This window comes from Haliotis rufescens, unplaced genomic scaffold, assembly GCF_023055435.1.
Source record: "Haliotis rufescens isolate VD_foot unplaced genomic scaffold, xgHalRufe1.0.p SCAF_19, whole genome shotgun sequence".
Taxonomy (NCBI): Eukaryota; Metazoa; Mollusca; class Gastropoda; order Lepetellida; family Haliotidae; genus Haliotis; species Haliotis rufescens.
In genome coordinates, this window is record NW_025963879.1 from 3167492 (window position 1) to 3181810 (window position 14319).

Here is a 14319-nt window from a genome sequence, read left to right on the forward strand (position 1 = left end):
AAAAAGCAAGAAGTAAAGGGAGTTAACTCTTGCAGTCTTAGCATCAATCAAACAAGCTTGCAGTCAACTTTGCTTAATCTGACTTCAGACCTGTGAACCATGTTTACTCAAGGCCAAGCACTTCAAGTGGTACCACGTGAACTTATCTCCACTTGGCAGAGAAATAATACATGCCACAGTCCAAATCTGACCAGGGCCATCTTGAAGTTCGGGAACTGATACAGCGTGGACCTTGTTCCTATAAACTGATAGCATTACCTGTTCACAGACAAGCTATCACAGGGCTCAATAACTAGGCTACCAATATTGCCTACTCTGTACTCAAAACATCCAACATGGAAAATAAGTCACCATATGTCCTTCACTTTCAAACAACATGACAGTTAGAATTTAATGAGGGCTTAAACAGGTATATGTGAACAAGTTGAAAAGACATATTTGAAACAAGGGGAACATGAAATTAAATGATCTCCCATTGAGTGTAATTATGAAGGAGTCAGCAGCAACTGATGCATGTCAATTCATCAGTTCTTATATCCATGCCCTTACGTGACTCAGCACTTCGCTACAATCAATTCAAAGCAATATTTGATAAAGTTTACAATTCCGATTCATCCTGACTAAGCTTTGCATTTACTGCTAAAGCAGTTGTATCCTTGTTTCAATTTCCCGATAAGGTTTCAGGTTTCTGACTCGTCTGACTTTGCCGAGGAAATTTTAGTGCTGAATAAGCCTGAAGCTCTAATTTATTATACTGCCACCTCTTTCCTCAGTCTTATCTGTGCCGATCACAATCCACAAATAAATGTGTCATATTTTTCCTCAGAAAGCCTTCCTATCCTCTGAACTCTGAAACTGTCCATGAATCAGCAGTGTTCTCGTTTACCATACCCACTCATACACTGCACCCATGACCATGACCTACCCAGGCCATAACTCTTTAAAAACATGCAACACTGAAACATGTATGAATGTTGAACAATAGCACCTACAGGCATGTGGAACCATAGTACTTACAACATACTCAAATACTCATTTCTGTAAAGAAACTATTTTTGTGAAAATAAATGAAAATGTACATATTGTTAATGCCATGAAGGTCCTTGTGTCTAGAGATGGTGAAGAAAAGGACTTAAAAATTGCAGTATGCTATAGACTAGAACACAAATGAGAAACTATTTCAAAAATGCTTTCCAGCATAACGATGTGACAGACATATATTTCTATTTGCTTTGAAACAACCTTTCAAAAGTCTTTGAATTTTGTCAAAGTATTATCCAATTATTTGTTCTGCATAACTTGTGTTGGTCATGTGGAATAACGTTTATTTTCCTGTATTTCACACATCGATGCTGTGAATAAGGAAGCAGGTCATGTCAGTGGAGGACTCTGGCATGTACGTCAAGTACCACCTAGTGAGTCTTGTCCACACCAATACCGGGAAACTCACAGCTTGTCTTTGGGAAAGATGTTCAAAGGATAAAACATTTTTAACAGAGCCAGTGAGAAAGTCTTCCTTGTTAAAACCAGGAAAAGATACTGGAAACTGAGAATATGTAACTCATCTTGTTCTCCATGCTGCTTTCATAGGCAGGGAGCAAAGTGAGGCCACATCGCACCTGAAGGTATGGGTTAAAGCCGATCATGGAGGTGAGAGGGTTAAACACTGAGGAGGCGACATCCAGGAAAACACCCATGCACATGTTGCTTACTACCAGGACACCTACACTTGAATGTTCCACCCCATTGTGCAGAATTCAGGTTAAATTTATAAGACATGCTTATGATTATATTCAAAGAGAAAAATATAGAATTTCACATTTCCAAAATAACAAAGATCAGGAAAGTTTATAAATTAATCCTGTTTGGAAAACAAACATTGGTTGAAATATTGAAGACGGTGGACTCAATGGATTTACCTGCTTTGTTCTGTCAAAGCAACATTTCGTTACAGGAGCTCATACCTTTATCAAGCATTTGTACCACGTATTGCACTGAAAGAATAAAGAAGTTGAAATCCACAACACAACTGTGTCTTCACTGATGCTACAGCTTCTATACTGCTTCAAAAACATATAGGTTGAAGTAGCAAACACATTAACATTGTCCCTCTGTAAAGTTGACAGAGACATTCTTCATGCATGTAATATACAGTCAGAGTCCCACACTTTCTTATTGATCAACTGTAAAATGGAATGAACCTGCATTAACAAACTATCTCCTGACTAGTGTACAGTGTAACTAAGTTCCATGCACACCACCAAACAACACCAGTGTAACAGATCCACCACATCTTGGAATGCAGCAACTCAAATCTCCTAAGTCCACCATGCATAGTTCTGCCTGACAACAAAAACCTTGTTCATGAGAACTACACATACATAAACTAATTATTTCTTTAAGCGTTCCTCTCCAAATCCTAGGCCCAAGACTTAAGAAAGTGACATTTCCTTAAAGTTCTACCAAAATACTTTAAGAAGTTTTAAACTTTAAGAAGCAGTACTTACATGTTTTTTGGAAATGTCAGAGCCAGGTATTGTTCGCCAAGCTTAACGTATGGCAGAGACAGGCACCTGTTCTATGCCCCACACAGGGAATCAGTCTGTCGCCTTAATCCTCTAGGACATGACAGAATTCAAAGTCTTTAAAGTCTATATATAAACCCTGAAGCATCCTCTTTGTAGTGGAGACATATATAGCATTCCCTCCTTATACCATGTCACCGGCCATCAAAACACTTTCATTATAGCACTGCCCTGGAGAGGTGGGTAAATTCACTTCCTTGTATTGCCATCCCATCTGAGTCTGAGCACTGTGAATGTCGCACTTATTTCTTATTCCATGTCCTCTATATAACCCCCAACTTCGGGTCCTCATTATAAGGCACAATATCAGGAAGAGTGACACTGTCCACAAACTAAACAAATATTAACAAGCACAGTCACCTTAGTTAGTAGTAGTAGTATACAAACAATAGGTACCATAAACATGATTAAGATTCAGTTTGGCACCTGGGGAATTAAGGCTAGGATTCCAGGTAAGGCAATAAAGGTAAAACAATAGAAAGCAAAAGGGGCGAGACAATTGTTGAGGCAGACTAAGCTGGTGTGATTATCTGCCATGGCTGCTGCCATCCCCACTATAGCATTACATAATCAACTACCCCCAGGCTGTGTTCTCCCTGGCCCATGATTTACTGTTCCGGCTTAATGGGTGTAATAATGCTTCAGTTGTCATTGAGATAAGAAAAATACTAATACATTTACTCCATCTTTCAGCATGAGTATCTGTACATCCCATATTTATCATTTATACCTAGAATTAAATTGTCTTCAATTGATTATTATTTCCACACTTTTATGATAAAAATTGGTATAACTTGCAGCAAGAAACATCAAATTTACTTGTCATTCCAAATAGTTCATTTAAATTTCTGCCTTGTGAATTCTGAACTTATATACATATTTGTTCCCTTGAAAAGTTATGTATTACAATATTTTTCAGATCTGACTTGATGTTTCTTGTAGAAACATGACAATGTCCCCTCTACACCCATTCTACTTCTATATCATCTTAATCTAGGATGAGGGAGTAAAGCTCCATTGTTCAATGACATCAAAGTATGAATTAATTTAGTTTCTAGCCAGGTAAAACAATCATGAGAGCCCTGGTATCACATGACGGCTCCCACTCAGTGAATACCTCCACAACCCTTGTAACAATAGAACAATGCAGTATGCTAAACAGCCAGTGCCTAATCTGGCATCCCACACAGGCACATGAGTAAAGTTCAGTGGTTCTCGCTGTGACAGGCTGCGATGACCTGGGCAGCCAAAGTCTGCAGAACCAGATCGGAGCTCTACGTGAGCAGAAATACCGGCAGAGGATCATGTTCATGCTGAACACTGTCACATGTAACATTACCATCAATTGTTCCAACAAACTTTCTGCCCTATCCTAGATGCTGCTTTCAAAACAGGGAAAAAATTATTTACTGTCCGCCTAAATAGCTGGTATTTTTACATCCACAATCTGGGATGGAATTTCAACTACAAGTTTTCCAGAGGTTGAAACACTCCTGTTTCAAAATAACATTTTCACATGCCTTGAACATTGGAACAGTCATTAAATGACTCAAATTTCTCTTGTTGCTTACACAAAATCTCATTCACCTGCAGAAATTGTGTCTCTTAAACAAAACAATCTGATGACATACACGTCATCATCATCAAACTAAAGGACCGGTCCTTTATCATGGGTGAGGTGGTGTTTGGGGGGTGATCAGTCTTAGGACTGTATCATATTATGCTGACCTCCCATTTTTATGTAACTTCCATGTAACTTCCATTTATACCCAATAGGTGTGATTAAATTTGGTGACCCCTCCCGACACTCCATTTGTATGGGGTGGTTTTACTTCAGTGTCATTACTTCTTTTTGATGAGGGAAAAACCAATCAGCTAATCAATTTGTGTGCTTTTTGTTTAACACCACACTCAGCAATATTTCGGCAATATGATGGCGGTCTGTAAATAATCAAGGATGGACCACACAATCCAGTGATTTACATCATGATCACTGATCTACGCAATTGGGATATGATAACATGCGTCAACCCAGTCAGCGAGCCTGACCAATCGATTCCGTTAGTTGCCTTTTATGACAAGCATAGTCGCTTTTTACGGTAAACATGGGTTGCTGAAGACCTAATCTACACCGGATGTTCACAGTATCAGATAATTTAAGTGAGATGAAGACTAGTTTTAAGGTATTTGTGTTTATTCAATTGATCACCTAAGTCATGTCAGAAGAGTATTTGATTGTCTAATCTCTAACTGGTTTATCTCTCTACACACTTGCTGTAACCACCATTACACTGCTGTGGGATGTGCTACACAACAGCATGCTCACCTCATGGGGTTCACTCCAGTATCAGTGCAGATTTCATTTCTGTAAGTCCTGCATATCCGGGTTTTACCGCACTGAATATTGCATGTTATACACATTGGGAATACACACAAATAATTAATATTGCAAGTCCTGTGGGATGCAAAAAGAGTATGTGTTGGAATAATTAAATTGATCAAACTGAAGACGGCATGTTACATAAACTGACATTTCCACTCTTGTAACTCAATGTTTAGTGTGAAATAGTTGAAACCCTCATCAAGTAGGCTTGAGGCTTCTGAGCATGTACAATGATTTTTTTTTTTTATCGAGTCACATATTGATATTTTGGGAGCCGCATGTTCATGCCTTGCTCCCCCTCAAATGTATTACTGAGAGTCCCCGGATTCAAAATCGATATACCCAAGTAAATCCCTGTGCATATGACTATGAGGAATTTCAATTTTCAATTGTTGTCATTTACATTATTTGGGGGGAACAAAAGATCTCAGCCAGAGTCATCTGTAGTCTTGACGGGAGCATCACACCAAACCATGTTCCATTATGAAATACAGGCAGGTACATTAATAATGTAGCCTGGTGATGTCTGCTGACGAAGACATCAATCCTCCACGCTCCTCATGCTGACAACCCAGAGCACATGCTACCAATATCAACCCCTACACCGAAACAGACACCAGTAGAAATAATGATAGAGTGTGAATCGTTGCCATTCTTATGATGGGAGATCATGCATTCCTTAATAAATCTTTGTCAAAGAAACTTAAAATCTGTTGAGTCACTAAGGGGAACATTTGCCAACTGTGTAAGGTGGTGCAGGAATAGTTCTCCATGAAACATTACACTAGTTCTTTCATCTACCATCAATTACTTGATTTGGGAGAGAAAAAATAACCATGGGTCCAGAAAGATTTTGAGTTAAAAATGGTATGACATTATTATCACCAACTTTGCATCATCATTCACTGAGGCTCAATCCTGATCACTGTCCTTGAATCAGCAGTCAGTGTTGGCACTTTTATACACAACAAACACATCAATGTCTCTCGTCCTAACAGAATCTTAAAAGACTTAAAGAGACATAAGTCCACTGAATTGTGTTCAGCCCTGATTACTGTCCTCTCTTTCCCAGCATGGTCCCTCAATCTCTACCATCACACTTCCTGGCTGGAGCACCAAGTGCTCGCTTTATCCCTGGTCCTACCAAACATGCATGTTGACGACCCTACTGGTCCTTATTGAGTCGCATGACCCAAGTCTTCTTATCTGCTTCCTTTTTGACTACAATGGCCACGAAGCCATGAGACTGCCAACCCCTCCTTCTCTCCCCCACAAACTGGCTGCTTCAAGTGGCTAGTCTGTTTGAACAACATTCTCGGATGTACAGACTTAACCCCTTCCCTGTTATGTAATGCTGCCCAGCATGCAGTGCCTCAACTTATATTCTGTTGTAAATCTACCCAACCTCTCAAACATGATATAAAGTTGGTTACCTCTGATCCGTACACTGGGATACACCTCCAACTTTCATTCAACAACTGATTCAGTTTTCTTATTCATTTGAATTTCAAGAATATCATCAAGTCATAGGTTTTTTAATTTAATCAAATTACTGAATACAAGTTTTGACACTGTACAGTTCTGCTAGTCTGAGACTAGTGATAAATAGCAAGGACTAATAGTCTCCTTCCAGAATGTAGTAGCAACAAATAAATTTGTTCAAATGAATAGTGGATTACTTGGATTTAGCCCATGATGTCTACCCTTGCTACAGGCATTGTCCTAATGGTGCATATGAACAGTTTGAAGAGTGACTGCAATGGTTTGCCTAAGATCATGTTTTGGGTTGGCCTTGAAAAGGGGAGATTTTCTCCAGGACTACCTACAAGCCCACAGTCCATGGAAATTCTTTCAAGACTAAACTTATGTTTACAGATATCCTTGTGAAAAACATGAACAATTGAGAGTGATATTCAATTACATGTTGTCACAAAAACGTATTTTAAAAATCTCAGTAGACAGCTTTTGTCGTGACTTAATTTATTCTTTTCTTCATCAAAAGCCAAATGTCTGTAAAATACATTACTGTGGTGAGACAAAGCTGTCCGGGAGGAAGATAGAAACGAATATAAAACATATTCATTACCGGTACAAGCACTTTCAAGAGTTGTGCTGCACACAGCAGTATGCTAAACCAAATAGGCAATTGCCCTTGATGCCTGGAATGTGATATATTCTGTTAAGCAGAAACTGATAAAAGATTTATCATGAAGGAAACAGGGAAAAGACTACCAGAGAGTAAATATTTCCGTGACTATATTTGACAGGTTGTAATACAAGTTCTAAACAGGAAATCATCTGCGATTTAGAGGCACTTACTAGTTATCTTATCATGGATGTTCAGTCCCTGGAACCTGCAAACGTAATTACTCATGCACAATTAACTTCCCCGTGCCCTCCCTGAACGGCACATAGAAGGGATTGTTGAACCCACTTCAATGCACTTCAAATGTTTCCATTTAAAGCATGCAAAAAATAACCTTATGTGTAGACCTGTATCTGCACGATACAAGAATATTTAGTTGCACGATACAAGAATATTTAGTATGTCCACATTCAACCTGACAAAGACTTGACCCTAATCAACTGGTGAGTTCTGCTGTGAAATTCAATAGTTCTCTTCAAGAATCGACTTCTCATGGATGCGGGACCACTTGGTGGAAGTTTCCACATATGATAGATACATGAAGCCAGATATATAATAGCATCAGAACTATCAACTCCCAACCCTTCAGTACATAGTCTGTGACTTCAGCCAGTAGTCCCAAGCCTGAGTCGAGTCAAATTCTGTTTGTTCAAGTAAGCTCAGCTACAATTGTCCATATGATTGCACTAAACTCTACCGAAAATGATGCTTTCATAGCGCCATGTTTGGGCTAGTAGAAGGAAACATTTTAGCCCAGACTAAGTAAAATTCCTTTCATAAGCAGATAAACTAGTTAGTGACTTATAAATCAAAAGTCCTATATTTTCAAGTCTAGTTCCCTAGTTATAAATCAATTGATTCTAAAAAGTGTTAAGTCCGAATAACATAGGAAACGGCTGATGTTTGGGCTTTACCGGTACTTACTTTCCTGTCACTGATTTCACCAGAGAAATGTTACTGGTATATATATATATTTTTCCATGACTTTATAACACGTTTCTATTTCCAAAACTATTTCAGGCCTGTTAAAGCACAAGTAGACTTCCATGACTATTCCAGTCTTTCCTGACCCTTATGAACCCTGTGTAAAAGAGAATGCCACCCCCATAATTCCATGACTTCAAGTCATGAGCACACAGAGTGAGGAGAGAAAACCTGACAACAATGTTATCTATCAAGTCCCAGGAACAGAGGGTTGGACCTTGATAAATAGAGGGGACACCTCCTGTCCTGAAATCTACATGCCAATACACTGGTCCCATTCCTGGCTCCCACACCTGCAGTGCACTTAGGATAGCTCACAAAGATTTGTATTTCAAAGAGAACTAGGCATTCTTCTACTGTGTGGCACATTAACAAATTAAAAGTTGTGAGTTTTTTATGAGATCTGGGGAAGCAATTTAGACAGGATGAAATCTTGTTACATGATAACCTAAAATATTAAAATACTGGAAGACAAATTGAAATGGTTCATGATAATAAATATCATCAACATTATTGTGGTCACAGAAATCTCTACAATTTCAGCAGATTGTTTATTATTCTAATTCTTAAACTAAAACTTAACCATATTAAACATTAACATTATGACATTAACATAGCAAGTATCTACCAGCTTACCTTACTCAAACTTAGAAAGTTCTCATAAATTGGGATCAATATTATAACACCATATATGATATGATTAGATAGCGCTACATTCTGATGTCAAGTTTCGTATTACACTGGATGTAGTTAGGCTGTGTCGTATTCTTCACTTGGTGTTAAGACTGGCAGAGACAGCCTGGTGAGACATGGCAACATATGCTTCTTTCTCAACCCAATATAAAATCTGGAATAATTTCAAGTTGCTTTGCAACAGCTGCAGACAAAGCCACCTTTCCTGTGGAGACAGAAATTAAAGCCTGTTTGTGGGTGGGGTAGCAGTGACAATCAAACTTCCATAGGCTGTTCTGTGGCTGCCTGAAACGCATGTCACAGTGACAAACCTCAATCTTATATCAACTGTCCCCCTTACATTTCTAGGTATATAGGAAACTGGTTTTGTGAGTGAGAATTGATTCTAACAGATGAGAATTAGACGGCAGTGAAGGAAAGCCAATCAATAACTTGTGCCTATCATAGCAGAGCAAATATGCTGGTATCAACAAGTGGCCTTTCTGCCAACCAGCCAGCCGACAAGCCTGGGAACGAGGGGGCCTACTAGTGACTGAACACCAGGAGGGAGATGGTAGCAGAGTCAACGGAGTATTGTGGCCTGGATCTGCCACAGGGTAGTCCAGGAGGTACTCGCAATGGTATTATCAGAAACCAGGTCAGGTCTCCATTACTTCTGAGTCACAGCATTTCAAACTCCTATCAAATACTTTTCTCCCTTTAGGCCTCACAACGGATAATGATTTGAGATGCAGGCAACCATAGAAATCAAGAATCTAACTCATAAAATATGTGTGGTGACCATATTTCCTGGTAATGTTGTTGATAACGTGTATAAATGTAGGAGCACCTGGGTGCCCCCATAAGATTTGGCAGGTACAACAGGTGCCCCTTATAATAAATACACCTGTAGCTTGCCCTTTCATCCAATGACATTGATACTTCAACATCGAGCAAACATAGCATCATACATGCACCCAATTGCCTCATTATAAGACTAACAGTGACAGAGCTATATAAACCAAGTAGGGAATAAAGGTAGAAATAAAACAGAGAATAAACAGTAGGCAACCAGCTCAGTTCAGTAGAACAAAGAGCCACAAGATCAAAGACAGTGGCTGCTTGACTTGAGGGCATTATAGTGAGGCAACACAGGAGAGCTGTACAGGTGGGAGTGTCCCATGAGTTGAGTCCATCATTCTAAGAAAGTGACTGTGTCACATCACAAATTCCTTTTAACTTGTACAACTTCAAAAAGTGGTTGTAGCTACTATCTCAAACAGTAAATACCAAGTGGGGAAGAAAGATTTAAGACATTTAAACTTACCATGATGAAGAGAGAGAGAGAGAGTGTCGTCTGCTAGCAAGTCCGTCTGCTGCCTCTGTGCCTGCTACCTGTGATTATGACCGTGACTCGATTCCGCTTTCCTGTGCTACCTGATTACGTCAACTTAGCCTCGACTGCTGAACAGAATGCTTCATAAATATGTTGGTGTAAAAACTGTATATCTCTTTTAGGCGTACCAACATGTGCCACGGAGCCTCTCCACTTAGTCAATACTAGTTCAATGGCTCTATATTTAGAATCACAAGAGCATGTCAACAGAAAGTCTGGATCCAAAGACTTAAAAAAGTCCCCACAAAAGAATAAGCAGTCTTTCAACAGGCCACTTGCTGCCAAGCCTGCACAATAGAAAGTTTTAATCAGAGAGGTCTGAGCGAATCCTATCCCCGTGTGTGTGGACTGAGGATGATAAACGATAAACCATTGTTGTCGCAGCCAGGCCGGCAGGGAGAGAGACTGTCGGACTTAAGAGACAGGTAGCTGACGAGTCCCGAAATGAATCGAGGTGCTTCAAACGGCTTGTCACATGGTATTCTGCTGAGAGGCAGAGCTAGCGGTTCGCTTAATGGACGACTATCAGGCGTGGAGGCCTGGGACCAACCAAATCCATGAGCTTGGGTCTCATGCTGATAGGATCTGGGCCATACCTGAATTCAATCTCTTTGAACTTTGAGCTGGGACCAGCAACTCCATCTGTGACAAGGAGTAGAGGTCCCTGGGGTTCAGCACAATAAAACCTGGCACCAGATTAACTCAACAGTCTGCAGTTACCTGCTTCTTGCATAACCCCACACATAATTGGCTGGATAAAATACTACTTACATACTCATTTACTGGTGCTGAGAAGCCTGAATGTTTCAGTAGCAGTTGTGAGCACCAATGCTTTCAACACAGTGTTTTCCTTTTCAAAAAGAAACCTTATAAATGCTTACTTCTTAATTCATATTGTATCATGAACTTTTACTTTTTGGAAAAAATTCCTTTCATGTTTTGAAAATTACTTGATTTGAGAATTTTCAAACCTACTTTAGCTACATCCATAAATGCCAATAAATTTTCCTGATCAAATTTAACTTTCACAAACTTTATGTATACACTTATTTTTTTCCTTCCCTGGACATTCTGCAACCAATTTCAAGGAAACAGTGATTATCTGTTATCTGAACCTGCAACTTTCACCAAGGAAGGATCTCACTTGCCGGTGGGGGTGTTTCCTTCAAGCATATTTTAAGGGCAATGGCAGTCCCATAAAGCCATGGCTCCCTTAGCTACCTGCAATTAAGCTTGGTTTTATTACAGGTAGAATTCAACAGGTAGCTGTGATTTCATCAGGTAATCAGAAACATCACTTTTTCATCTTCAGTTGGGCTAACATCTTTCATAATATCTGTCTTTGTTGAACATTATCCTTGATAAGAGTAGTCATTTCTAGGCAGTGAAAAAAAGTCTGTAACTAATTTCAATGTAAATTTGATTAAAAAAAAGATTTGTTCTAACAACGTAGAAATTCATATGCCTGAATTAAGTAAGATGTGATTGATAATAATATCAACATCTAAACACAAAGACACATACACTGCTACCCATTATTCAACATTTTACATTACACAACCAAAATAATGTTATTCACAACCTTTCTGTCTGGTAATTCCACAGCCAAGCCACACAGATGACAAAATTCATCTACAGCAGTTTAACTGTATCAGTTTAATCTGGCAGGGTAATCTTGGTACATGAACTACGGTGAGTAGAAAGGACGCCTGCCATCATATACCTTGTATGCAGTAACAAACATTCCATAGTCTGTACTTTGCTCCATGCTACAGGAAACATGAGCTGTATACTGTCTTGTCTCAATCTAGCCAACTTGTTTTACATGGATCTAATCCCACTTAGTGACACTCCTACCCGCTGAAGACGATCAATATATGAAATAGCGTCTTTCTGCCCCCTCCCAACATTGTACTATTTTCCTTGCATGCTTAAAAAAACCCACTAAAATGTTCTTTAAACTAAGTGATCTTATCTGCCAGTAAATCAACAATGAAGCTGCATACTGACATACATGTGTAGAGACTGCATGAAAGTTAGTACTAATAGCCCATGATAAAATACTCCTTACTATGCTATACTATCATAAATACATGTCAGGACACCCCCTGAACATACACGTTTTCAATTACGACAGAATTATTACTTTTTACAAAACATAATTAATATGGGATCAACAACCAACACACCAGGGCCCAACTATTGGTCATTCTCATGACATACAACATATGCAAGATATATGGAAGAAAATAACTTGTTTTCATGACCAGGCATGGTTATCCCGAAACAATGTGTCCTCAATCAAAACTGTATGGCTCCTCTTTTCACAGGAGAACAGTTTGAAGCAGTAACCGAAACAAGTCCTATCTCTAACAGACATCCCGGCCCCCTCCACCCCTTCCAAGAATAATGGTGGATCCCTAGAATAGATAATTTCTCACTCAAATCAAATTGTGTTGTTTTTTTCCTTGATTCTTAATTCTTGCCAATCTGTGCCAATTCAATCCAACTCAATTACAGCCACAGTGGTTCTAATTGCCGTGTTGTGAACAGCTACAGCCAATCATCAAACTTATGCTAATTAACACTGTATAACAGCACTGTCTATGACCCATAAAACAAAACTATTGCAAACATAGACTGTCAATCACAATGGTATAAAAGAGCTATCCAACTGCTTGAAAGTCAACAGATGCGATGTGAGATTAAGTCAAGCAACAGAATCAATACTAGGAATCCCTCAGCCTTCACTTACTGGTCATAAATTCAACACCTGTCATATGAATCAATGGAGTTCTATTTTTTCTGTAACTTCAAAATCAGAATTTTCCATTTTGGCAACATATGTGATTGTTTCTGATGAACTTGTTTTATTGATCAGAAATTTATGAAGAACAAAGCATCCCCTACATGTGTTTCACACGTTTCAATAAATGAAAAATTACTCCATTACATGTTTATATATTGGAGTTCTGGGAAAATAAGTTAAGAAATATTTCTTTGCTTAAGACAGTCTGTTTGAGTTTCATAATACACCACCATGAAGTTGTTTTGGAAAGACATATGGGGATAGTCAAATCTATTCCTGCTTGCACACTGGTTTGTTATATTTACTGATGGCACCTTCTAAACCTAGGTGTGGAGTGATGGGGTAGTCTTAGTTAGCAAAGTGTTTGCTCCTCATAACAATGACCTATGTCACCAAAGACCTACCTTCTTTTCTGATATCTTGGTACCTTCAGACAGGAGTTTTCAGTACCAGAAATATAGCAATTTCATTTCAAATTTGATATTTTACCTCTATCATATCTTTCAAATAGAAAAAACCAGTAATGTTCGTGAACCAGTACTTGAAGGTATCTATCAATCATGCCATTGAAACCAAGTGATTTAGGAATAAGGTGCTCCGGGAAGATCTACAGACGCCAGTTGTAAACTATTTCCATCATGACTCCTCACAAGCCCTGTCAATATATCCTGGGGCAAACCGCTATGATATATAACATTTCATTGGAATCTGGAAACATATTCAGGAGCCAAATGTTGACAAGTGGCCAGGTTCTAGAGGCATCCAACGTGTTTAAGAACAGCCTTTTCACATGTAGCTGATCAACACTTAACATGATTCACAGCATCACTTACAATCAGAGGTAAACTTTAAATAAATCATCAAGACATCAAGTTCACTCTGGCAGTGTTCCAAGTTCATCACTTCTTTGTTGGTTACTTTGCAAATTATAAATTTCTCCACACAAAAAATCCCAGAAGAGTGACAAGTGAAGGTGAAGGTGTGATAGTCTAACCAAGTATCAAATAGTACTAAAATGCATTTCATCATTACCTTTAACAAACTTTCAATTATCATGAAAAGTGTTTTATTCAACATCTGATCCAAAGAAAACTTCAGAAGCAAAAAACTGCTACTTCTTGTGGTACTTGTGATCCTGTTATTGTCTACAAAGTCCATAACAAGACAATATGACCAGGAAACAAGGTCCAGCAAAAGTAGAAACACAATTATTGTATGGAATATTTCCATGCCACATGTTCCTCTTGAAATGAAGTGTAACAGACATCCTTTCAGGATCTGAAAATGGCCATTTTGAACTGGTTAATTATCTTGTATTTTACCCAGAGTTGAGAGTTTATAAAA

At 38.8% G+C, this 14319-nt stretch overlaps 1 protein-coding gene across 4 annotated transcripts in view; it reads right to left on the reverse strand.

The window, feature by feature from the left end:
• Positions 1-14319, reverse strand: part of LOC124121458 — a 40791-nt gene that overhangs the window by 11782 nt on the left and 14690 nt on the right. Inside the window, exon 1 of one of the 4 annotated variants that reach the window (XM_046484457.2) lies at positions 10098-10437. The exons of 2 other annotated variants lie outside the window; for them this stretch is intronic. The gene's annotated coding sequence lies outside the window, so the exon portion shown is untranslated. Of the gene's footprint in view, positions 1-2507; positions 2624-10097; positions 10438-14319 lie in introns of those variants that run through there. One more of the 4 variants, XM_046484458.2, reaches the window with a different exon arrangement.